Genomic DNA, 24302 nt, shown 5'->3' with positions numbered 1-24302 from the left:
TGCGTGTGGAACTTCCCACGCATCCCGAAAAAACACACGTACCCAGGCCAATCGTGTGTGGAACTTCCCGCGCACCCGAAGTACACGTACCCAGGCCAATCGCGTGTGGAACTTCCCGCGCATCCTGAAGTACACGTACCCAGGCCAATCGCATGTGGAACTTCCCGCGCACCCCGAAACACACGTACCCAGGCTAATCGCGTGTGGAACTTCTCGCGCACCCCGAAGTGCACGTACCCAGGCTAATCGCGTGTGGAACTTCCCGCGCACCCCGAAGTACACGTACCCAGGCCAATTGCGTGTGGAACTTCCCGTGCACCCCGAAACACACGTACCCAGGCTAATCGCGCGTGGAACTTCCTGCGCACCCCGAAGTACATGTACCAGGCCAATCGCGTGTGGAACTTCCCGCGCATCCAGAAACACACGCACACGCTATTTTTCACACAGCGGGTGTCCGTGTTTGTCGGTACCCCTTTGCACCTCATTTGTCCTAGAGGGCCACTGTATGGACCATTCATCATGGCTGTATATGGGTGCTTTTTGTTAGCGCACATTTTGGCACACATTTATTTCAGGCACAGTGACGCTACCGCCTGCTTTCTTGTTGCGTACTTGTTTGGCCCTGTGCGCGTCTTTCACCGTGCGCTGGTTTGCCCTATTCGATTCCATGAATACGGTTTGTAGGCGAGCATGTGGGCGTTCCGCGCACTTGCCTCCTGTACTTCCCCCGTGACGCCCATATTTTCACGCGTTGTTCCCCATTCCGAGTGTTACGCCCCGTGTTCCGCCTACTTTTGTGATGTGCACCGCGCTATGTGCGATTTAGAAGTGGCCATGGCGCACGCTGTTGGATGACATGTGCGCCGGCGTGAGCGGTGCACTTTTTCAGCGCACATCCAATGTTTTTCTCACGCATGGACTTCCATGAATCGATGTGCGCTGGTTTCCCTGCGATTTTCGCACTTGCACTGCGATTTTCGCACTTTCACTGCGAATCGCACGTTTTGGCACCTCTGCGCGGGAATTTTCGGCGCACATTAATTCCATGAATCGATCCCTTTGTGTTTTGGACTCATTGCTAAGAGGGACTCAAAAGACGGGTGGGCAGACTCTTTAGGTGATTTTTGTTGATTTTAGTGCAGCGTTTGATGGCGTGAACCGCTCAAGGTTGTGGTACAAGTTTTTACCATGGGGCTGCCCCTCATGGATTGTCAATATACTGAAAGGCCTTCATCAGAATACACAGGCACAGGTCCATTTGACTGAGGATGGGGACGTTACTGCCCCTGTTAAAATCTTTAAGAGAGTAAAGCACTTGCACCCCTATTGTATAACTTATAAATGACAGATTTGCCAGGTTGCCTGTTGCCAAATATTGGGTGTTACATAAAGAGAGGTGGGCAATCTATCCCTTGCATGCTCTATGCAGATGACATAGTCATGCTAAACCACACATATTGTGGAGCAAAGGCTATGTTCACCATTTTGAATAACTATGCAATTGAAAATGAGCTTAAAATCAATATAAGGAAGACGAAAATACTGTTTATTTCTAATAAAAAGGTGAAGTGACCCAGTTTCACCACCCCTCTGGGCAAGGTGGACTATGTTACGTATTGACATGAGCCATAACAAATCCTACAAGAATATAGTAGAAGTTAAGAGAATGAAGGGCTTACGGTTGACACAGCTGATCTCCAACTTTGTAAGAAAGACTGCAGGATTTTCATTGGAGTGGATCATAATATTGTATAAACAATGCTACTGTCTCATGGTACTGTACGGGCTGTAGGCTTTGGCAATGAGAGATTTGGCATGGCTGGAAGGAGCATTCTGAAATGGATACTGAGGCTGAGCTCCTCTATCCCAATGCCATATATTTGCTTGGAGTTGGGATTAGTCTTGCTCAAGGGCAAATTGCTGATCCGTCGAGCCCTATTGCAGTTGAGAATACATTCTAATCCGAAATGTCAGTTTCTTGCCTTATGGGCAAAGTGCAATAACTTGCATCAAGGGAGTAGTTATGTTATGTTATGTTAGGTAAATTTATTACGCGCACATTCACCCAAGGACATTTTTGGCACGAGGAGAAACACAACAAGGCTACAGCCAGTAAACAGTTTAGCAAAAGAGAGTAGTTTTAAATAAGCAGCGGAAGTCCAGATGGTTCTCAGTTGATTTAAGTTTAAACCGGAGACTGTTCCAAAGCTTACCGGCTGCAACAGCGAAGGCCGGGCCACCAACTCTCTGAAGGCGGAACCTGGGGACTATAATCAGGTGATCAACACCAGAGCGAAGAGTCCGGTGGGGAATATAGGGCTGGAACATATCCCGAAGGAATTCAGGTCCAACCTGATTGTAGGCCTGGTGAACTAGATGTAGAGATTTAAAAACTATCCGCTGTAGCACTGGAATCCAGTGTAAGCGATGCAGCACCGGACTGATGTGAGAACCATACCGGGTTGCAGTAGCATCCCAAGCATCTAGGTTCTGTAGCAATTGCAACCGATGGATGATTCCAACTGGCTGGGCCAAATAAAGGGCGTTGCAATAGTCAATCCTACTGGAGATGAGAGCAGCCACCACTAACGGATGAAGCAAGGATGGGAGAAAGGGTAGAATATTACGGAGTACCCGCAGCAAGAAATGTCCAGACTGACATACTGCCCTCACCTTTGAGGCCATAGAAAGTGAGGCAGACAGATAAACCCCTAGGTTCTTCACCACCGTCACCAGAGTGGGAAATACACCCAGTTAGGTAGGCTAGAAGGAAGAGGACCAAGAGTCTGATGCAAAGGAGGTTCCCACTACCAGGACCTCAGTCTTATCCCTGTTAAGCTTGAGCCAACTGGAGCTCATTCAGTCACCCATGGCTGATAGGCAGTCATACAGGCGAGACGGCACTCCATCCCGGTCAAGATCTAATCGGACCAGGATTTGCATGTCGTCCGCATAAGAATAACACTGAAAGCCATGGGAGCGGATAAGAGCTACCAGGGAGCAAACGTAGATGTTGAATAACATCGGGAACAAGGCAGAGCCTTGGGGGACCCCACAGGAAAGAGAATGAGAAGGAGAACGAAAAGGAGGCAAAGATACAGACCGGTCACGACCGGTCAGGAAAGGAGTGAACCAAGCCAGTACGGGACTAGAAATTCCAAGGGAGGCCATTCGAGAGAGTAGGAGGGGGTGGTCAACAGTGTCAAAGGCTGCTGATCAAGCAAAATCAGGGCCCCTACCCCACCACTATCATCAAGCTTGGTGAGATCATACATAACTGAAACTAGGACGCTCTCTGTACACCTTCTGGGACGAACACCAGACTGAAAGGTGTCAAGCATCACAGAAGACTACTGAAAGGAAGACAGAAGGGTAGAAATTAGAGCTATAAGACGTTTTATAAAGAAAGGAAGTAGGGAAACTGGATGAAAATTTGAAAAAAATAGATGGATCCAAATATGGTTTCTTTATGAGAGGGACCACAGTGGCCTGTTTCAATTCACTAGGAATAGAACCTAGGATACAGGAAATATTCACAGCCTATGTCACGAAAGGAATGATCATAGGCAAAGGATCCTTTAGAATAGAGGGCTGCCGATTTAAGACAAGAAATGGCAGTCAAGACAGCCTTGTCTGTAAACACTGGAAAGGAAACTCAGCTGGTGGTTACAGGCGGGTTAATGTCAATGACCTTCGCCCTAGTACTAGGATGAGAAGATTCAATATTATCATGAATGTTAGTGATTTTAGAGTGAACAAAATCAGCTAGCATGTCACAGTGAGACTGAGATGACAGGACAGTAGGAAGAAAACAGGCAGTGGAAGAGAATGTTTTAACAACAGAAAATAGCTCCTTTGACTGATGCAGCTTCAATGCTCTGTGTAAAAAAAGACTGCTTGGCTATTTTAATTGACAGGTGATACTTCCTAGATAGGGAGACAAGCATAGCTTTGTCAGAGGGGCTATAAGAAGAGCACCATTTACGCTCAGCTTGGCGAACACTAAGTTTGGCTGCTTTCAATTTCAATTCAACAGAAAACCAAGGTTGGGAGGGCCGACAGCGGACACTAGTAAGCTTAAGGAGCACACCTTGATCGACAGCATTCAACAATGCTTGAGACAAAATGGAAACGTTAATTGGGCTGCTATTGGGGCAATTATCAGTTACGCAAAGCAGATCAGGACCGTCATTGCAGAGTAGATCATATATGTGGCTAGAATGCTCCACCGTTGAACGAGAATTAAGTAGCTTAACTCTTAAAAAAGATGTAGATGCGACCTGAGCCAACCTTGTAGCAGGGGGAGACATAACAAATCCAACGGAAAATACTGTGTTTGCAGGTGTCAGCTGTAGAGGTCCAAGACGTGTATAGTGGCATTCATGAAGAGCTAAGCCCTCAGGCCTGTCCGAGTCCCGGACGGGCCCAGACAGACTTAACTTTGGCGCAACTTTGGGGCGCTGAAGGCAAACCCACTGCGCATGACCGCTGCGCTGTCTGCGCATGATGCAATTTGGGCGATACATGGCTTACCCAGGCCACTCCCAACTCAGGGAGCAGTGAGGATAGGTTTGAGAAGCTAGCAGCTAAACTCTACAGTAATATGGGATGGAGTCCTGATTTCCTAAGGGGAACTAACTACGACACATTAAAGCGTATTTTCAAAGGTAAAGTGAAAGAGTGGGATTAGATTAATAACTACAACCACCGGGCAGCCTTACGCAGATTCTACTATGTTTCAGGAGTTTTATTCACCTACCTTCAACCGCAGAATTATTTGAGGCAGTGCCCTAAAATCTCAGTATTGTACTTTCAACTAAGGCTGGGCATTAATCAGCTGCCCGTATTGGTCTCCATTGGTGCCCAACGGGGCACTCCTTTTAAGGACAGATGCGGCTGCATCTGTAAAAATCCTGGCAAATTAGAGACCGCTAAACATCTTTTGATGGAATGTGCTGCCTTGGGTGTAGAATGTATGACTATCAAGGGTAGCATGGTCCACTCTTACGACTCCATAATGGATGATGCCTTCTGGAATTATTGTCTGAACACAGAGAACCAAAGTGTCCATATTGCCATGTATTGCTTGTGGGACGCTATTAAAAGGCGATTACCTCAGGTAAGGCGAGTTATAGGGAATTAGTAAACTGTTAACATATGCGGCGGATGGATTCTGTGAAGATTGAGTATTTTAGCTACATTTTTAGACATGTTTTATAAAGTGTTTCATAACGTATTTTATAATGTATTTTATAAGATGCTATTTGTGAAATATTATGATGTTTATGTGGAAATAATGTGTACATTTGTAAAGTTCTTTTGGAACTCAACAGACAAATAAATAATAATAATAATAATAATAAATGAACAACAGAGCTGCCCATTTACTCTATAAATTACCTAAAACCTAAAACACAACTATAGCAACTCACTCAACATGGATCTCAAGTTTAATCTCACATTGCACGTGTGTAGAAGTGTGTCTGTGTGCGTCTGCCTGTGCATGAGACTGTTTATGATGCGAGACTGCTGACACAAGTTCTTACATCTGTGTTTCTGATGGTGGTGCTGAGCTGCAATGCACCTATATTTTTAATGCTTAACACCCAGACATGCCAGCCAGGTGTTGTGTTTGTGTGAGTAGGTGGGGGTAATCTGGGAAGTGATGACACTACCTGTCATGTAGTGTGGTTTGATCGGGTAGTGAGAAATTGCATGGAGGAATTTTCTGGAGGTAGTGTGAATTGCACAGCATTCTTTAGACCAGTCGCGGATTACAAAATAGGCAAAGTAGGCACCGGTCTAGGGGCCGCACTCCTTTTTGGGGGCCCCGCGACAACGGATCAAAATAATATTGATTTGACCTTGAAGTAAAATTACAATCAAGCGTTCTTAAATTGTTTCCAAAAGATAGAAAAAAAAGTATCAACTCAAAGAAACGAAAACTTGATATTAAAGATTTTGTAGAGAAAATACTGTATTAATGTAATGTACCCATTAACAACTTAAAGTACATAAACCAGATACATCAGATTCACATAACAGTTTGTCTCTCAAAAGCTCATCTTCTGGCAACTGTCACTTCTGGTGCAACCTATGTACGTGTAATGTACAGTAGTGATGGTTGTCTCCATCTGGCGGCCGACTTGCACGCTACTTAGTTCAATTGTATCCCACTAGAACGCTGCACACGAGCACAAACCCTCCAGAAACAAAGCTTTCTGTGTGTTGGTGTGTCACTTGAGTTCCCGTTGACTCAAGTCCCTAGTAATATATTTGCGATTAGAAGCATAGACGTCTGCATTACTGTAAGTCAGCTTTTCTGAGTTATAATGAAGCTTGATTAACTTCACCATCTAATTTAATAGAACAAATCTTGTTCACGTACTTTTAGCCATTTTTGGCTGAGACTTAAGAATTCTTTCATTTTCTTGAACAAAGTGTAAATATTATTTGTCATTCTTTTGTAGACCCATAATGTCGGCACCCAAATTAAAGTAATGGCTTAGGGTCCTCCACCGGCACTGGTTGAGACTTACATCATAATTTTACATTGTCAATCTAGACATCAGCATTAGGCCTCATTTTACTGGGGCAACACTGACCTCATTTTCAGGCCGGTCTTGCAGAAACCAGCATGAGAAAGGCATGGCATTGCAGGAACACTGTTGAATCCTGGATGACTATATACCTTACTTAGGCACATTGGCATGGCACTATTGAAATAGGAATGCCATGGAGATTATTTGTACAAAATGGGCAGTATGAAAATGTCATCAGATTTAGTGTAATGTCCCATCTCTTCTACCAAATTTCTCATCTATTTCATGTGTTGGCCTATGCCTGTGTCTAAATGGCTTGTTGCATCCTTTTCCTCTGAAATGTTCCATAAAACATATCATTTCAACCTAGTATTTTATAAAGTTTCTCCTAGACAAACCTTTGCAGATCCTACTGGGTCCGCATAAGGCTCATATGGACCAACCCGGGTTATGCTCCAACACCATAGAAATTCAAAAGCCACCACTGGCGAACATGTATTCAAGAGCTACATGGAACATTCATTTCCTCACTTGAGAAATTGGGTTTTCTTTTTGAGCATGAATATTGGTTTTGATTCTATGTCTCTTCCTGGGAGATAAGAACTGCCTACCACAAAAAGTGTGCTCTCCTTCCCTTTTAACTACTTGGATATTTGCAAGTTTTATCTGAATGTCAAGGGGTCATGTTCCCTGGTACTAAGTACAGCGGAATGTGCTCGGAGGCCTACAGACGTCTATGTGATCACAAAAGGTTATGCATATTAGTAATGCTGCGCCAATTAGTGCAATGACATCTATAATTCACAGAAGTGTATTTACATAGCGGTGCAAATTATTGAATACATGGATTCATTATTGCAGCTGTGAGCCATGTGCAGCTCAGAATGCTGAGAATTATACAGTCCCTCTTAGCCTCCGGTGACCTTGAAGCAGTATCTGTCCATGGATCTATTCTATTTAATGTCTTTCTACAGCAAGAACCTCTGGCATCGACACACAAAACTCGACCCCTTTGTCCGCAGGTAGAGCAACACGATATGGTCAAACAAGTCACAGGGCTTTAGTACTGGATGAGAAATCATGTTCCCTACGGGTTCTTCACTGCAACTGAACATAGCGAGCAATTGAAAAGAAGAGCTTTAAAACCCATTATTCTTTAATGCTATTAGCTAACCAGGAGAGATTTCCGTGTATCAAACAGTTTTTCGAATGAATAAAGCAGGTGCCTCATACCAAAACAAGATATTAAAGTAGATCCCTCTCTGGTGAAATGTCTCCCTTGTAGAGTCTCATTCACCCAGGATTCAGATACTGGACATGTTTCCGTTCACACCTCATGCACTGTGCACTGCTTGACTCAGTAAAACTACACATTTCAGTAAAATACCTGCAATATTTTCAAATTAATGCTGGTGTGTGGAAAATCTATATTCCCACGTGATGTTCCACTTGCATTCTTTTAATTGTGGGGTGGTTGTCCTACTCAGGTCCTTCTCAAATGTGTCTGTAGGTGAGACGTATGAAGCCGTCTTTGGGATTCAATAATGAAGGTTTTAAGAGGCATTTAAACTGGAGACCAAAGTACAATTATACATGTAGGTGATCTGTCCCCTGGAATGAAGGGGCACGTTGTGGGCATCTTTTGAGTCTTCACCTAGAGTATCTGCTCTGAGCTTATGGGTTTGACCAAGGTTATACTTAATGTGGTAGAAGGTACTTTTGTTTTGAAACATATTTAAATTATGCTGGTTTCTGATTGTTCTGTTTGCAAGTTCATATGGCTCCAAGAGGTCCAAACAGTCTTGAAAAATTAGATTACAGATGCAGAGTTGTCATCGTGTTCTTAACATGTACTATCCTTAACACTTTATCCCCACAACTAAAGGGAGGCATGGCTTAAGGAAGTATAATGCAGCCTGTGTTGGGGTGGAAATATGTTGGCTCAGGGTTTGGAACCTCTCGTTGGCATATGTTAGTAATAGAAACGCTGAATCAATCCAGTGGCCCCTAAAGAGAGAGGAGAGGGGATATACCCGTGTATCCGAGGATCCTTCATGTGCCCAGGCTGGTTCAGGTAGTACCGTCTGTTTTAGGCTTACCAGACCGTGTTTGCATGATGGATGACAAGTATAGGGACTGCAGCTTAGCAGCTGTTCTCCAGTGTCTCCTTGGACTATCACATCACAGTTTATATTTAGCCTGCATTCCCTGCCCTACAGTTCATCATGAACCATGCACTCCTCTGCATTGTCTCTTCTCTACTAAGTCACCTTGTACAATTCGACATATACTTTGGCTCCCAACGATATGGCACATGCCATCTTGACCACAATTATGTGGTAGGCGAGCAACAAAGCTTCTTAAAAGGTCTGCCACTGTAATTCTCCTGATTTGTTCCTGGCCCATTCCTTCTCCTCCCCCAAATTATCTGCTGGCATCCTTTGATAGCACAGGGTCTGCTTCTCTCATTGGTGCTGCAGCGCCCTACATGTGGAGGGCTTTGATGAAAGCTAAAGTGACAGAACCTACTATCTCTACTTTCCATCAAATGCTTTCAAAACCATATTACTAAAAGAAGAAATGAAAACGATGACGAAAGCAAGATGATAACATAATGTTAGGATTTTCTGTGATAGGGTTAGTGAGTGGCATGAGCATCAGTTGCAGCTAATTTAGATGGTGCATACCTATACTCTATGGAACTCTTCATCAAACATCACTAAAGCATTAGTACAAAGTTATGCCTTAGACATGTTCCCACATGACATTAAGTGCTATTGCTGAGAAGTATATTCGTGAAAACAGGCATTGCAAAAGTGATATGTTAATGCATTTTTTTAGATCCCAAGGAGATTTTAGTTCATACTTGAATGCCAATCATCGAGTGATATCTTTTTAAAAAACACATAACTTTTAAATATTAGACTGTAACATTCGCCTAAAGACACAAGAAAGGATTGTTTGAGTTTATGCATTTTAGCATCACCATGTGCAGCAAATATTGCTAAGGAGAAAATAGGTGCAAATATGAAGATAAAAAGACTAAAACTGCTACAATACACACACCAGCCCTGCTTACATATTCCTAAATGTTGAGTGGTCAATCTTGTCAGAATGTATGCATATACAATTATATAGTGTGAACGCTAGCTGGCAAACAATAGAACGCTTTTCAAGAGAGGCGAGCAAGAACACGTAGAGTGGATGGGTTGGGTAGAGCCAGAGGGGAACGTTAAAGCTCGAAAGAAACGTGTTTGTTGTCGGTCAGCGAGGTAGTATCGAAAAGACTCAAATTTTCGACATGCACATCATCATAAAGGTCACAGTACAATTCGCACCATTGGCCAATCAGGTGGCTGGAACAGCGGGCGAGAAAACACATTCCCTGCTTGCTGTTCCAGTCAGCGGAGGCCGTTCCCCAGGTGGCACTATCTTTTTTTAATGTTTTGTTTTTTTCCAAACCCCCCAAACCAAAGAAAACCTCTACTCCACACTTACCTGAAGGACCAGAGCTTTGTGCTACGGTTCGCCACACTTACAGCTCGGGCGGCCACCATAGAAAAGGAAAAGGGACGGTCCCTTTTCCCTAGGACAGCAGCCATCATTTTTTCATTTTTTTCCCCTTGACAGATTGCTTGCAGAAGCAGCACGAATCTCCCGAGGGGAAAAAAGGAAAGTCATTTGCACACCAGATGAACGCTTGGGTGCGAATGACTTTCACGGCCCGGCCTGGGGGGACAGACATGACCGATAATGGCCCATAGCCCTCGGTGAGGCCCTCGCTTCACTCGGGCCTACCATGGCTCAGATTGGTGGGCCATTACCAGCCATGTCGTCCCCCTGCCGAGGCCTAAAAGTCACATCACGGAACCAGTCATTGAATGAGTTTACCTTGTTGAAAGGCCCAAAGCTGCACTTGTGTAGGCACCAGATTATCAGTAGAAACTGTTCTACAGCATATTGGATATCCAAATTTACAGTTCATGGGTGCAAACCAATAGCTACTCTTTAATCTGATGTCTTACAAGTATTAAGAATTGACTTAAACCATTGTTTCTGCTGCATGAAATGATGCACAGGTTATTCTTGTGTAGTGGATTTTGTTTTGGACACCTACAATGGGAATATACATGTTTCGGGTATAAATGTGTATTATTCTAGATTTGTCATCAGGATTAATTTAACAACGGCTCCCCAGTCAGGCCAGTAGTAGCTTTAGAACGTTCTCACTCGAGAACCAAACACCACATTTCATTTTTTCACTCATGCTTGGCTATCGGAATGCCCTTTACTCGGGACCCCTAAGTTTCTTCTTTCCAAACTTGTGATGATTCAGAATGCGGCATAGTGATATCTGTAAAGAAGATTTCATTATGCCTCATCTGACATTCCCGCCCTTTCTTATCCAACGATCATAAGGATGAAATGTGGGGTCGTGCCTATAGTGCCTTGGGCTTCTGCCTCATTTTGAGAAAGATGTTGAAATATACTATAACGTTGCACTCTTATTCTTAGTGTCTCTTGAGAATTGCCCTTATTTAAAGACATCAAGAAGGCGGTCATCCTTTCTTGTTTCTGGTCCATGTGACCTGAAATTCTCACTCCCTGCACCTGGGGTATAATGAAACTTCGGGAAGCTTCTAAAACCTTTCCTAGTCCCAGTCTAGTATTCAACTGTTTCAGTTAATTTGAGTCAGGTTTCATCACAAATGAAACAAGCATTGACAAAGCCAACAGTGTTGGCTTTTGTATAGGCATGGTGACAGGCATTCGCCTAGAATTGCCATAGTAATACTAAATGGCCATAACACGGCAGCAGCTGGAAATCAGGCCATTTCCTGGGCGTATGATAGCAGTGTCTAGTGAAGGCCTAACTTATAGACAAGCAGAACTGTTGGCTTTGTCAATGCTTTTTATTTAATAGGACTTTAGTTTAAGGTACAAAAAAAGGGAGCAGGTGGCCCTCTCTAGAAAGAACATGGCATGATAACATGTTCGGTGGTTTTTTCCCACTTTGAGAGTCTGCAGCCATTGCTTTCTGCTCACTGTACTTTTCACAAAGGAGGAATATCCATTTGCTTATCAGTCTTTGTCCCACCCGCAAGGGAGGTCCAGCACCAAATCCAAACCTCCTTTGAATAAGAGTACCAGCAGCAACCCCAGACACATGTTTCAGCCTTGTTGGGTCTCATCAGTGAGGTGGGGCTGTGCCTCTATGAGCACAGTAAGCAAGCGGTCAACGTCAGGGTTCCCCCACATAACTTAGGGTGACCAACACCAAGTTTCTTGCAAAAATACAAACAATGTAACAGGTGCCCCTCTCCAGAAAGAACATGGCATGATAAACTGTTCTGTGTTTTTTTTCTCTCACTTTAAGTGTCCGCAGCCATCACGTTTTGCTCACTGTACCTTTCACAAAGGATGAATTCCATTTGCATATCAGACTTTGTCCCACCCACAAGGGCAGTCCAGCACCAAATCCAAATCTCCTTTGAACAAGAGTACCAACAGCAACCCCAGACACGTGTTTCAGCCTTATTGGGCCTCATCAGTGAGGTGGGGCTGTGCCTCTATGAGCACAGTGAGCAAGGGGTCCACATCTGGGTTCCCACAGGTAACTTAGGGTGACCAACCCCAAGTTCCTTGCAAAAATACTAAAAAGGTAGCAGGCTCCTGGTTTTAGAAATAAGATGGTATGATAACCTGTTCTGTGTTTTAATTTAGGACTTTTATCTGGTGAAATCGCCACCAATGTCTGTTAAATCTTTTCCCGAGAATTATAATTTCAGGGTTAAATTTGCATTGTTGCTTTTTTTGAAGCATGGATATTTAACGCATAAATGATGGATCCGTTGTTGTCACCTGGCACTCTATTGAGTCCACTGCATGCTTGGTTTTCGGTGTGTACTGGAAGTGCATTTAACACATCTGAAAACACAATGGCCCTCATTACAAGTCAGGCGTTAAGGGTTTAACGGCGCCGTCGGCGCCGTTAACCCTTAAAACCTGATTCACACTTTAACGCCTGCTTTTTGCAGGCGTTAAAGTCCAAGGCGCTAAGCGACCTTGGTGCTAATTACGGCACCGTAATTTACGGTGCCGTAATTAGCGCCTTCCCCATCCCCATTAATGCCCTATGGGGCAAAAATGGGAATGGGGAAGGGCAAATGGTGAATGGGGAATTACCGCCCCACTCACCTTGGAATGGGGCGGTAATTCCGCCATCCACCATGCCGGACTCCGGCATGGACCATGGTGCTAATAGCACCATGGTCCAGCGCCGGAGTCGTAATGAGGCCCAATGGGCCTCATTACGACCCTGGCGCTAATGGTTTAACGGCGCCGTAAAGAGCGTCGGCGCCGTTAAACCATTAGCGCCTGATTACAAGGTCCCTTAGCGGGTTGGATGCTTTAACGCCTGCTTTTTGCAGGCGTTAAAATCCAACCTGCTAAGGGACCTTGGAGCTAATTACGGCAACCGTAATTTACGGTGCCATAATTAGCGCCTTCCCCATCCCCATTATGCCCTATGGGGCAAAATGGGAATGGGGAAGGGCACATGGTGAATGGGGAATTACCGCCCCCGCCAACCTTGTGATGGGGCGGTAATTCCGCCATCCACCATGCCGGAGACCGGCATGGAACATGGTGCTAATAGCACCATGGTCCAGCGCCTGGGTCGTAATGAGGCCCAATGTCCAAGATATTCACTTAGCCCTAATGGGGTCCCTCAGATTCTAACTAGGCTAAATGCCTGGAATTGTTTCATGGGCTGTTAATATATCTGCACGTGCTTCTGTGTCAAGGCTGCAACACTTGTGTCTTATTTGTGTCATATGCACTGCTAAGCGTACATACTAACCAAGTCATACACATTTTCAAGAGATTCCTTATCAAACCGAAGCTTACATCTTTTAACAATTAGAAGGGGCTTACAGGTGCGCATGTCTTGAGGATATTATATTTGGTGGTACAGTAGTCAAAGCAAACCTGACACATAATTGCCTTGTCCTCTTTCTCAATTACAAACTGGACCTGGGATTGTCACTGCTATCAATCCAATTACGGCTCCATCTTTTGCTGATAACTTTTGAAAATGTTCCTTTCAGAGAGAGCCTGCCCAGTACCTTCGGGACACATCTGTGATGAATTACTGATTATGCTATGCATTCCTATTTATGAAAAGAAGAAGTGCTTAACACGAGTTCATCACTAGAATTGTGCTGACTGCATTCCTTTACAAGTACATTATGCCATTTTAAATAGCTTGTAAAAATCTGTTGCTTAATGTCTCTGTCAATCAATAGGATTGGATCAATAGCACCACAGCAAAATGAATGATTTATTTTGGCTGCGCATGGAGTCCATAAATCCTTCTTATTGATTTTACAGTAATAGAACAAGATAACAAGAAAACAATGTACAGGTAATTTCCTGCAGCATGCTGATATGGACGTAAAACAAGCATTGGCGAAGCCAACATATGTGGCTTTTGTTACAGGCTGCCTCCCCAGACACAATGGGCCTCATTACGACCCAGGCGGTAAGTTACCGCCTGGGCCGTGACTTTACCACCATGGCGTAAACTACGTTTACGCCATGGTGGTTGGCGGACTTACCGCCCCATTCTGACCTTGGCGGGGCGGTAAGTCCCCAATCCCCATTTACCCTTCCCCATTCCCATTTTTGCCCCATAGGGCATAATGGGAGTGGGGAAGGCGTTAATTACGCCACCGTAAATTACGGTGGCGTAATTAACTCCATGGTCCCTTAGCGCCATGGATTTTAACACCTGCTAAAAGCAGGTGTTAAGTCCGCCATGGCGCTAAGGGACCTCGTACTCAGGCGGTAAGGGTCGGCGCTGTTTACGCCGCCGTAAAACCCTTACCGCCTGGGTCGTAATGAGGCCCAATGAACAAAAAGCTAATTGTGACGCATTGACTTCTGCTCTGCAAGTGTATAAGGATGTGTAGAGACTAAGGGCCCAATTAATGGAATTATTTGTGTGGAAAATGGGGGTGTGCACACCATTCTGCATGAGAAACCCTGTTTGCCGACTATGCTGAACTGTTTCATACTATGCAGGGACTCTGTGCAGGCTTGGCACGCCTCTGCGAAAAAAGTTGAGTGCTTTGCGCGAGACACCACGCAGAGCGTGGGAGAGGCCTTCACAGAGGGCAGAGTAGGGGACAGAACTAGGAAAATGAGGAAGAACAAGGGAAAAAGTGGGCGTTACGAAGGAGGACCACAGGTAGTCCATAGCACACCCACAAATGTGCATGAGAAAGCGTATTCATGGATGCGACCGTGCAACCTCTCGCCTGTGAAATGCCCACACAAATTGCTTGATTTCCCCGCCACCCGAAGGCAGGCGTAGACACTTGCGAATAGGAATCGCAGCACAGAGGTGGGTCTGCATGTCAGATTTAGTGGTGCGTGTACGCAGAGAGGGATCCGATCGGACTTAGGGGTGCGCATACACAATGTGATCTGATGCAGAAACGGTTTACAGGGGTTCACATGCAGATTTTCCAGGTTTTATCCGAGTTACGATAAACCGTACGCATGTTGTTGGGATGTCGTCACAGGGTCCCCGAGATGCAGGCCCGATTGCAGGGGAGCCCACACACTGAAGGGTGCATGTAATTGCTGCTGGGGGAGCACTCAAAGGTAGCACTTCTGGCTGTTTTTGCTTTGCATGGGGGCGTGTCAGGAGCATTCCGTTTGCAACTTACATATATGGTTCGTTTGTATAGAAAAGTCCATGAATATGCGGGGCGTGCATATTTTCTTCTGTGCACAGGCTCACGCAGTCTCGTTCTGAGCATGCAGCCTTTGTGGAATAAATGCACACTTTTCCATGAATCGGGCCCTACTCCAACCTCACACTTCCACAGACCAATAGCCAACACAATCATAAATGTGAAACAGGCACAGTTAAAGGATATTCCTCTTTTGCCTTTTGTGGTGAGGTGGGCTGAGGGAAGTCATTTTCTCAAGGGGTGTGTGAATGTGATTCAGTAGCGACCCAAATAGTGATGTATAGCACTCCAAAATAAAGGAATGTCCAATCAAGGTTCTATAAAAATATATACTATAATCAAGCCTAACATATGCAATAATAACTAAATATGAAACACTACAAAATGCCCATGCCAGAGGAAAGAACACATAATCAGCAAAGATTGAAAGATGCAGCACTCTGGGTAATGAATAAGGGGTGAGAGGCAAGTGAAAACCACAATGTGTTCCAAAATGATTTACTCTTGGGTGCAAAAAGGCAAAAAATGGGTGTTAGCAGTTAATAACCTTTTAGCGGGTCTTGGTTGTTTGACATCAACAAACCAGTCATTTCTGAAATTGTGCGAGCAGTTCAAGCCGTGATGCAGCAAGTTGTGTTAATCCAAGCAGTGAGATGACTGGGGTGAATCTGGTGGCTCAGAGAAGTTTTGATGGCAGTGTTGGAGAGATGCAGGTTGGTGTGTTTGCTAGGATCAGTTCAAGGCACATTGAGTCATGTTGCAACCTCTGGGTATGGTTGTTGAGTGCTACTCCTGTGGTTCGAAGTTTGCGGTTCTGTGAAGTGGAAATTTGACGATGAGCCGGGTTGAGCCTTTTGTGTAACTGCTGGTTCGAGTTGGCGAATGACACTCCAGCGGTTCAAGTCGGGGTCAGTTGATAAGCAGTAGATTTCAGCCGATCATTTGACAGACTCTGTGATGCACAATGCAGAATCGAGCTGCTCTGAGATGCAAGCACTCTGGTACGCAGTGTTCAGTTGCATACCAAAAGCAGCATTGGTGGGTCCTTTGGCAACAAACCCAGTTCAGAGACAATTCAACTGGTTTAATGTGATGAAAGCAGGGGTCTTGGCTGTTTTAGCTGTCAGGATGTTGTGAGTCCCAATCGAGGAGTTCAAGGATAAGTATAGTCCTTGTGCTCAGGCTCCAACACACATGGGGGCTGGCACACACTGCAAGGGTCATTCAAGCCTGTTGGAGCTGGCAGAGAGGCAGGACTTGTCACAACAGCAGTTCGCCCCCCACTTGTCCCTGGGGATGTTAGAGGACAGAGCTTCTCCTGCCTAATACATTCAGTCCTCCCTTTCCTGGCAAAGGATGTTGGAAAGATCCACTCTCGCAAAAGAAGTTCAATTAATTTGTTCTTATCTGTTTGATGAAAAGTGATTAAAAGAAGGAGTGAGAGACCCCTTATTTTAAAGGCGTACCACATCCAATAGATATTGGCTATAACATTAGCTTTGGCTGCCTCTGTGCGGCACTTAAGTGTTATCGTGGAGTCAAAACTAAAACGCTTTCCAAACTAACCAAAATGCAACTCAGTGATAAGGACAACAAGGCTGAAACATCTATGGGGTTGCCTGTGTTTCCATGCAGAATGGGCATGGCATAGCTGTTGGGACTGGGCTGCTCCGCTTTGTGGCAGGACCAACACAGATTTGCATATGGCTGGTCTAGTACAGATGGGGTGAAAACAATGGTGTGACAGGTTGCTTTGAGCAAAGCCAATGATTAAGGTTATTTTGTACCTTCCACCTTTCATATTATTTGGCTATAGTCAAAAACTATACCCAGCAATAAAAATTGCTAGGATTTGTACCTTTTTTGGACTGTTTTGAACATCTTCATTTTATTTTTCTAATCAATCCCCTTTATTTTCATTTTTCTAAGAAATACATTTTTAACTATTATTTTTGATGCCGCCTGTCACTAGGTGTCCCATTGCATGTGGAACATGTGTTCTTATGTTAGATGCCTCATGAGGGTGCACACTTCCTTTGTCTTACTCTTACTAGCTAAATGGCACAACCAGTTTAAAAACACATAGTGACAATATAATTTATTTTCAAAGCTTGCACCTGTCATCGCTCAGCGGGTTGAGCGCTCGCTGTTGCGATCTGAGCGTGATCTGCAGGTTGCAGGTTTGAATCCCGGCAAGGCCAACTCAGACTTTCATCCTTCCAAGGTAGAAAAATGAGTACCAATTTCGGTTGGGTGATATTGTAGGTAAAATATGTGCTCTGTAAAGCACTTTGGATTAAGGTGCTATATAAATAACACATCATTATCACATCATTTACTAAGTAAATGTGCCTCAATTCCCACTATATGGATGCATAGCTCTCAACATTTCCTGTGCCCAGGGCGGGTGAAAACAGACAATTGTGTTGGTGCAGGTCAGAGCAGAATGAAGTGCATGGGTGTTTCAGGGTGCTTGTAGGGAGAGTGAAGTGATTACATGGCCGTGATTACACGGCAGGTGACACTCCCAAACGTGTGTGGGTTTAGAGGTATGTGGGGGTCTCACTACCGTTTGTCTTCTTCACTTCGGTGTAGTCTCACTATCGGCGATCTTCCCTCTAAAAACGTTACCTTTGGATCTAAACCCATGATAGGTTGCTTATGTGGAATGACAGACCATGAGATTTCTCTCTTGAATGCTCAATGTTTAGGGCATGTTTGTCGGTTGTACTGACAATCTACACAGAGGCCCAAAACATAGCGTCCCCTCAAAAAAGTGAAGCTCCATTTTATTATGAATAGCTCTGACTGTGTTTTTTCACTGTGCTCTGCTGAGAATTGCCCTGATAGCACAAAGAGTCATTGCCAGTGTCATTGGGCTTTAGCTGTCATGTGTGATTTTACATGCTCCAGTAGTGACATCACACACCTTATTTAGCAGTGATATGCTCAGGTGTAAACGACTTGTACATGTCCAACCTCATGACTCTGGTCAATGCATCCTCCATCCTGCCTTTTCCAGACAAGACTCTGCAGCAAGCTGTTTTAAGCTGTTAATTTAGGAAAGGGCATTGATTGTGTCTTGCTACTGATCACAAAAGCTTCTTCAGACTAAAGCCTCAAACCAGGATGCCCAGACCTTAGTAAAAGTTTGCCACAGATTCATAACTATTGCCCAGACTGGGTCAAATACCATCACCTAGAGAATCACCCAAGCCCAAGTGGCACAAATCAAACATCGTAATCTAGACTGAACTAACCAAATGAAACTGAAATGTGAGCTAAACCAGATGATAATGAAGAAATGTCTTCATGCCATGGGGGTCCCAACTGATCTTAGCAGAGGAAAATGTATTCCTTTGGTTTCAAGGATAATATATAACTGAACCAGAAACATGGCTTTCACAGAAGTTGTGACGAATCATCGTCTGGGACGCCAGTGGTCCAGGGGTGAACATCGGTTTCTAAACTATCAATCAGCACCACACCTCTAGTGCACCATAAGGGATCCGAACAGATTGGAAACATAAGCAAATTATAAACCTCCTTGTCCAATTGTGGTAATGTGGACGAAACGACAGGCTTATCTCCGAAAAGGTAATGGATCGTTGGTTAGGTGCAACACAGCGAAAATACAATTATTACCCAAAGATAAATGGACTGTCCAGTCAAGGTTGTATACAAAATAACTACATTATTTATATCACAATAGACAGTTCTAGCAACACTACGAAATACAACCCACCCTGTAAGGGAATGCAGAGGACAGATAGTTTCAAAGAACGAAAAGGGGTGCACTCTGGGTTCTGATAGGAGGGTAGTCGGTATGGTTAATAACCACAACAATTTATGGTCTCTTTGCTTCATTACAAAGGGAACAATGGGTCTTTAAATGTCTCTAGGAACCTTCTGGAAAGGGCGATTGGGGAGAGAACCACAACATAGCTTTGGATATAGATGTTGTTGGTGCTCAACTGGGTTGAGTCATCTTCAGGGTGCTTTGCAGGCTTCTGTGACAGAGTTCAAGATGGGAGTCTGCTGCGAGTATCAGGCGGCAAGACGGTTAGTTGAGCAAAGCTGGACATACAGCTGCAGGCTGGCCTTCACAGTGGCTCGAGATCAGGAATTGTTGCCTCATTGCTGATTGGCAGTTCTGAAACTCTGAATGAGACATTGCAGATGTTTTTTAAGTGACTGCGGCTTGACAGCGGTCAGCGTTGCAGTCGGTTGCAGCTCGAGGAACTACACTAGCTCAAAAAGTTACTTTAAGGTGTATGTCGGTTGATGCTCACCAAGGCACTACTCCCAGCTTCTTCAATAGTCTTGTGTCATCCTTTAATGTGGCTAGCCCACAGCTGTGGAGTCCTTGGTTGTAGGTTCAGAGACCTTCTGGCATTTCCTATCTTGGAAGCTTGCTGCAGAACCTAGCAGTGCACGCTGTGTTCTGGCTGGGTACCGGTTATAGAGTGGCTGGAGGGTTGTCTGGGTTCCGTTTCTCCCTCTGTTACATGAGAGATGTTTATCAGAGGGATATTGCTTTCCTCTTTGGATATCCCGGCCTTCCTTCACTGCCAGAAGATTTAAGGTAGACTTCAGCCAGGGTCCAAAGTTGAGTTCTTCTTTCTGCTTCTGGTGAAACCTTCAGCTGATCTGCTTAAACAGGGGCTCCAGCCCTCTTTTAAAGCCAAGTGGGCCACAGTGATTGATGTAGGCTAAACCTACCTTAATTAACCAAACCTGGGGTCCCTACCAACAATCTCCTGTATGCATAAGTTCATAGCCAGAGTGCTTTGCAACAAGAAAGGTGAAGGGGTTAAAACAGGAAAAAGGTGTGTCGCAAAACTAAAATGGTGGAATTCTTCTTTCAGCAGAAAGAGCTCTGGTCACACGATCTTGTAATACTAAGTCCCACCTATCTTCCTGTCTGTTGTTGATCAAATAGTCTCTCTGGTTAAAAGATATCTCTGTGGTTCCTGATTAAAGTGACAGGTCTTCCTTGCAGCTTCAGTGAGACTTGAAGTCTCAGGCTCCTGCAAACTACATTCTTGTACCCTATGAATGGGGTACCCCACAGCGGGCCGGCCTACAGTGAACTGTAGTCTCAGACACAACAGTTCACTGGCATCAATACTGCGGGCAGGAGCTGGCTTCAGGTTGACACAGTTACATATGAAAGATTATTGGGTTTCCTGTCTCATTTGTTAACCTCTACGGCCAGTTTTGAAGTGCCCTCTATTGTTATGTTACTTGCTGCCCCCAGCTGCAGGACCTAATAAAAGAGCAGGGCAGATCCATGGAGACTATGTTAGTTAATCAGGTTAGCCATGGCAGGGGGACAGTTTGGTCCTCCCCCTTCCTTGAGGAGACGTAGTGCACTCCTGGCTGACAGATTCCAACTGAATTTGACAGGGCGGACTGTGCCTGTATGCTGTGTTCACCCAGAAAACATAGGTCTATGAGTTTGTCGTGGTGTGAGCATAGGAAAATGTGTGGATTAGCTCCACACATTCTTCAGAGCTTGATCTACCATCATTAATTTTAAATAAAAATGTAAAAAAATCCCAAGTGAGCCCACGCCCACCATGCGGATGGTTGAATTCCTTATATAAGCGTTCACACTTTTTGTAGTGTGCACTTCTGCTTCCAAGTTGTAAACTGCAGTGTGACACTGTTACAGATCCATCCTCAGGTTTTTCTTTTTTTTTGGATGTTGCATGATTTCAAGTGTGGGCCATCCAAAACCCCTGATCCTTCATGAGAGGATCATTTGGACAGGGAACAGAATAAAAATGTGATAAGCAGAAGCACCAAATAACTACTGGTATCATGCACAACCAAGTATGCAGAAGCTACCCATGGGAAAAACACCTAGTACAATGTGTGCAGCAAATGTAACTTTCACGTAACAAGCAAACGATAATACTTTGTCCAATTGTCTTCACTCCATTATGCTTTAAATGTCTTCTAGTCGTTACACAGGGTCGGTTAGGTCCATCTGGCTTTCGTTCCAAGGCTGAATGAAAATCCAACTAAATTTGAGTGGGCTCATCTCTTAAATCTATATATGGGCTGATATTTCTACATGGCTCTAAACCATGTTTATATAATTAATTAAAGGTGCAATCTCTAGGTGTGGGTGAGGGATTTGAAACTGCATTGGTCTGTGTTGTCTTGCTTCTCAGACGGACACACTGCCCATGAGCTATCCTCCCAGCCATGGACACATGTATTTTGTAAATATTATATGAGAGGGCTGTGTTCGCTGCCCGATAGTTAAGGTGAGTCAGACTCCCATAGGAACCTCAAAACATTCTATTGTTAATTACTTTGGATTCCAGAAACAGATTTGGCTGAAATTCTGAAGTAAATTAGGGGCACACCCCCCATCCCCAACTGCAAAGTTTTGTAAAGATTCATTAAAAAATAGAACATTTATTAATAATACAAAAACAAATCAAAGTTGCAGCCTTCTTCCCATTCATTTTCCCACGGACAAACAATGTTCATTTTTGCCAGACCGCATAACCCAAATCACTTGACAGATTCGGACCAGGAATTAACTAACTTAGGTACAAAGCACTTACTGGAGGCCTTTTTGTGGTTTGGGGTTATTCCGTGCAGTCATTTTTTAAATATTTAATGCAGAAGGGGGTGCCCCCATCTCCAAAATAGATAGTTATATCTTGGCTAAATTGCCAAAACTGGGTTTTTTTCAGAAATGAAACTGATGCCATCTTGTTTTTCTCTCGTTGCCAGAGATAGCTGTCTCTATAGCCAAGGATATTGGAAAATGAAACACAGGAAAAAAGACATTTGCGGGTAAAATCAACGTTTATTTTATCCTAACCGTCTTGCTTTATGAGCTTCTCTATCTTTAGAGCTGTGAGCAGTTTACAGGCCAGGAGGGTAGTGAGATCCTCAGAGCAACATATGCTCATGAGTACTTGATATTGTCCCATTATTTCCTTCTGAATACTAACCAAGTGTAAGGATCACTTGACTCAGGCTTTGTAGGGTTTGAAATCTGGGATGTGTTACTTTCAAATTGAGCACTGGATGGCCTTGGCCTAGTGAGTGCGCTAGCCGCTGGCAACTGTGTGCCATCAAGCAGTGCTGTATGATCCTGGCCAGCACATCAACATGTTGCCTCGGCCAGCCTGCTTCCATGGCAGGCCTCGACACAGACTGCTGTGTTTTGAGTTTCTAAAGCAGCAGTCAGCTGCATCAGTTAGGGCCCAAGAAATGTATGCCAGTAACATAAAAAAATGAAGGGCCTCCTATGCTCCTCAATGAAAATACATACAGTGCAATGGACTCCAGGCCTGCCTGATGTGGCAAGTTCCCAGTCAGTAAACTAGTGCCATTGAAGGAACCGTTAGGGGGTCCCTAAACTGCTGCACCCCCAAAATGAAAATGTATACATATTTGAACGGTTCGGAAAGTTGGATTATGAGATTTTCTGACATTGTCAGGTCTGTTGACCTGTGTAAAAAAGTCATTGGATTCACAAGAAAACTTAAAATTGACCAGCAATATAACCATATTTTAAACAGTTCACAAGTATTGCAAGCAACCAGTCAACAGCTCCTATGACTACGGAAGCCACAGAACAAACCAAAATGACCACCAGATTCCTTTCGGCCTAAGGCCAGTTCACTGACACATCAAATGACCCTGGATACATGCATTCCAGTTGCAATTTATGCTGTCATACAAAGCCAACCTGGACTTTAAAAAGCAGCCACCCTTGGCAGGGATTTTCAGTCCAGAGGAGAGCTGCCAGCAAGAATACGGACCATCATGAAAGACCCCAATCGTGGTGACTTTGCAGTTATATAAGGCCAAATATTGTGCTAAAGGTACTGTTGTGTGGCTACATAAGAGAAGTGTTGGGAAAGCTGAAACCTTTAAAGGGAAGTATATTGACCATTAAAGATGAGGGGAGTTTTGTGAGAAGAAGTTTGCTCAAGTTGGAAAAAAGTTGGAAAAAAGGGAACATTGGAGTTCGGGATGGAAGGATAATGTAATTTTCAACCATAGTGTGACTGGAAGGAAAACCCAAAGTCAGAACCCCTAGAAAAAGTAGGCAGGGTTTTGAGGTGTCGATTTGTGGCCAGGGAAGAATGGATCTAGTTTGGAATGGAAACACTGATTTGGAAAGTGAGTAAGAGATAGAGAGGTTTGATTAGTTCAGAGACAGACACAGATGGAAAATACCTGACACGAGAGATGAGGAGAGTCAACTGGCAAGTGGAAGAGAGTGGACAGGAAGGAGAGAATATTGCAAAAGAGTACAAGCATGGATGATGGGAAGAGAGGGAGGTAATAGTGTGGATACGGGGAAGAGAGGCATTGTTTACCACTTAACTCCCGACGTAGGTGGCGCACAAAATTATTCCTTTTGGGAATTTAGGACAAATATACACGCTCATAGCACTTAAGAGTTTAAAGGTGGCAATGAATACTACAGTGGAAAACATAAGGGAGAGAATTGAAGGGAGGCTAGAGGAGATACCATTTGAGAGAGAAAACATGTAAGGTATTCAAAGAGAATAGACTGTTGTGTGGAGAGGAAAGAGGATGACAGAAAGGTGGAAGAGATTTGGGCGTTGGAAAACAAGTAACATCAATAGAGGCAATGAAGGTTTGAAAGCCTACAGATGGGGACAGGGACAGACTCAGACCCTCAACAAGCGGAAATGGGAACAGGAGACAATCTATCAAGACAAAGGAGACAGGAAGGTCCAAGAGAACCATGTTTATTCAAGGGAGAGTGAATGGTAAAGTGGAGGAAGGGCATCCAAGAATAGAGAGGGCATGAAAAGGGTCCAGGGTAAACCCAGAAACGAGCAGGGGAAGACAAGGGAGACTAGCAACATGCTTCTGCTTTGAGCCCCGGCACAATAAACCTTTAATAAGGAGCCAACCTGAAACTCAGCCTGGCTCGTGGTCTTCACTGTCACACTGAAACTGCTTAGAGAGTGAAGGCAAGACC

The sequence above is a fragment of the Ambystoma mexicanum genome, chromosome 5p (genome assembly GCF_040938575.1).
Source record: "Ambystoma mexicanum isolate Mex_15411 chromosome 5p, UKY_AmexF1_1, whole genome shotgun sequence".
NCBI classification, from domain to species: Eukaryota; Metazoa; Chordata; class Amphibia; order Caudata; family Ambystomatidae; genus Ambystoma; species Ambystoma mexicanum.
The sequence above is the reverse complement of the archived record's forward strand: the minus strand, read 5'-3'. Positions refer to the sequence as shown.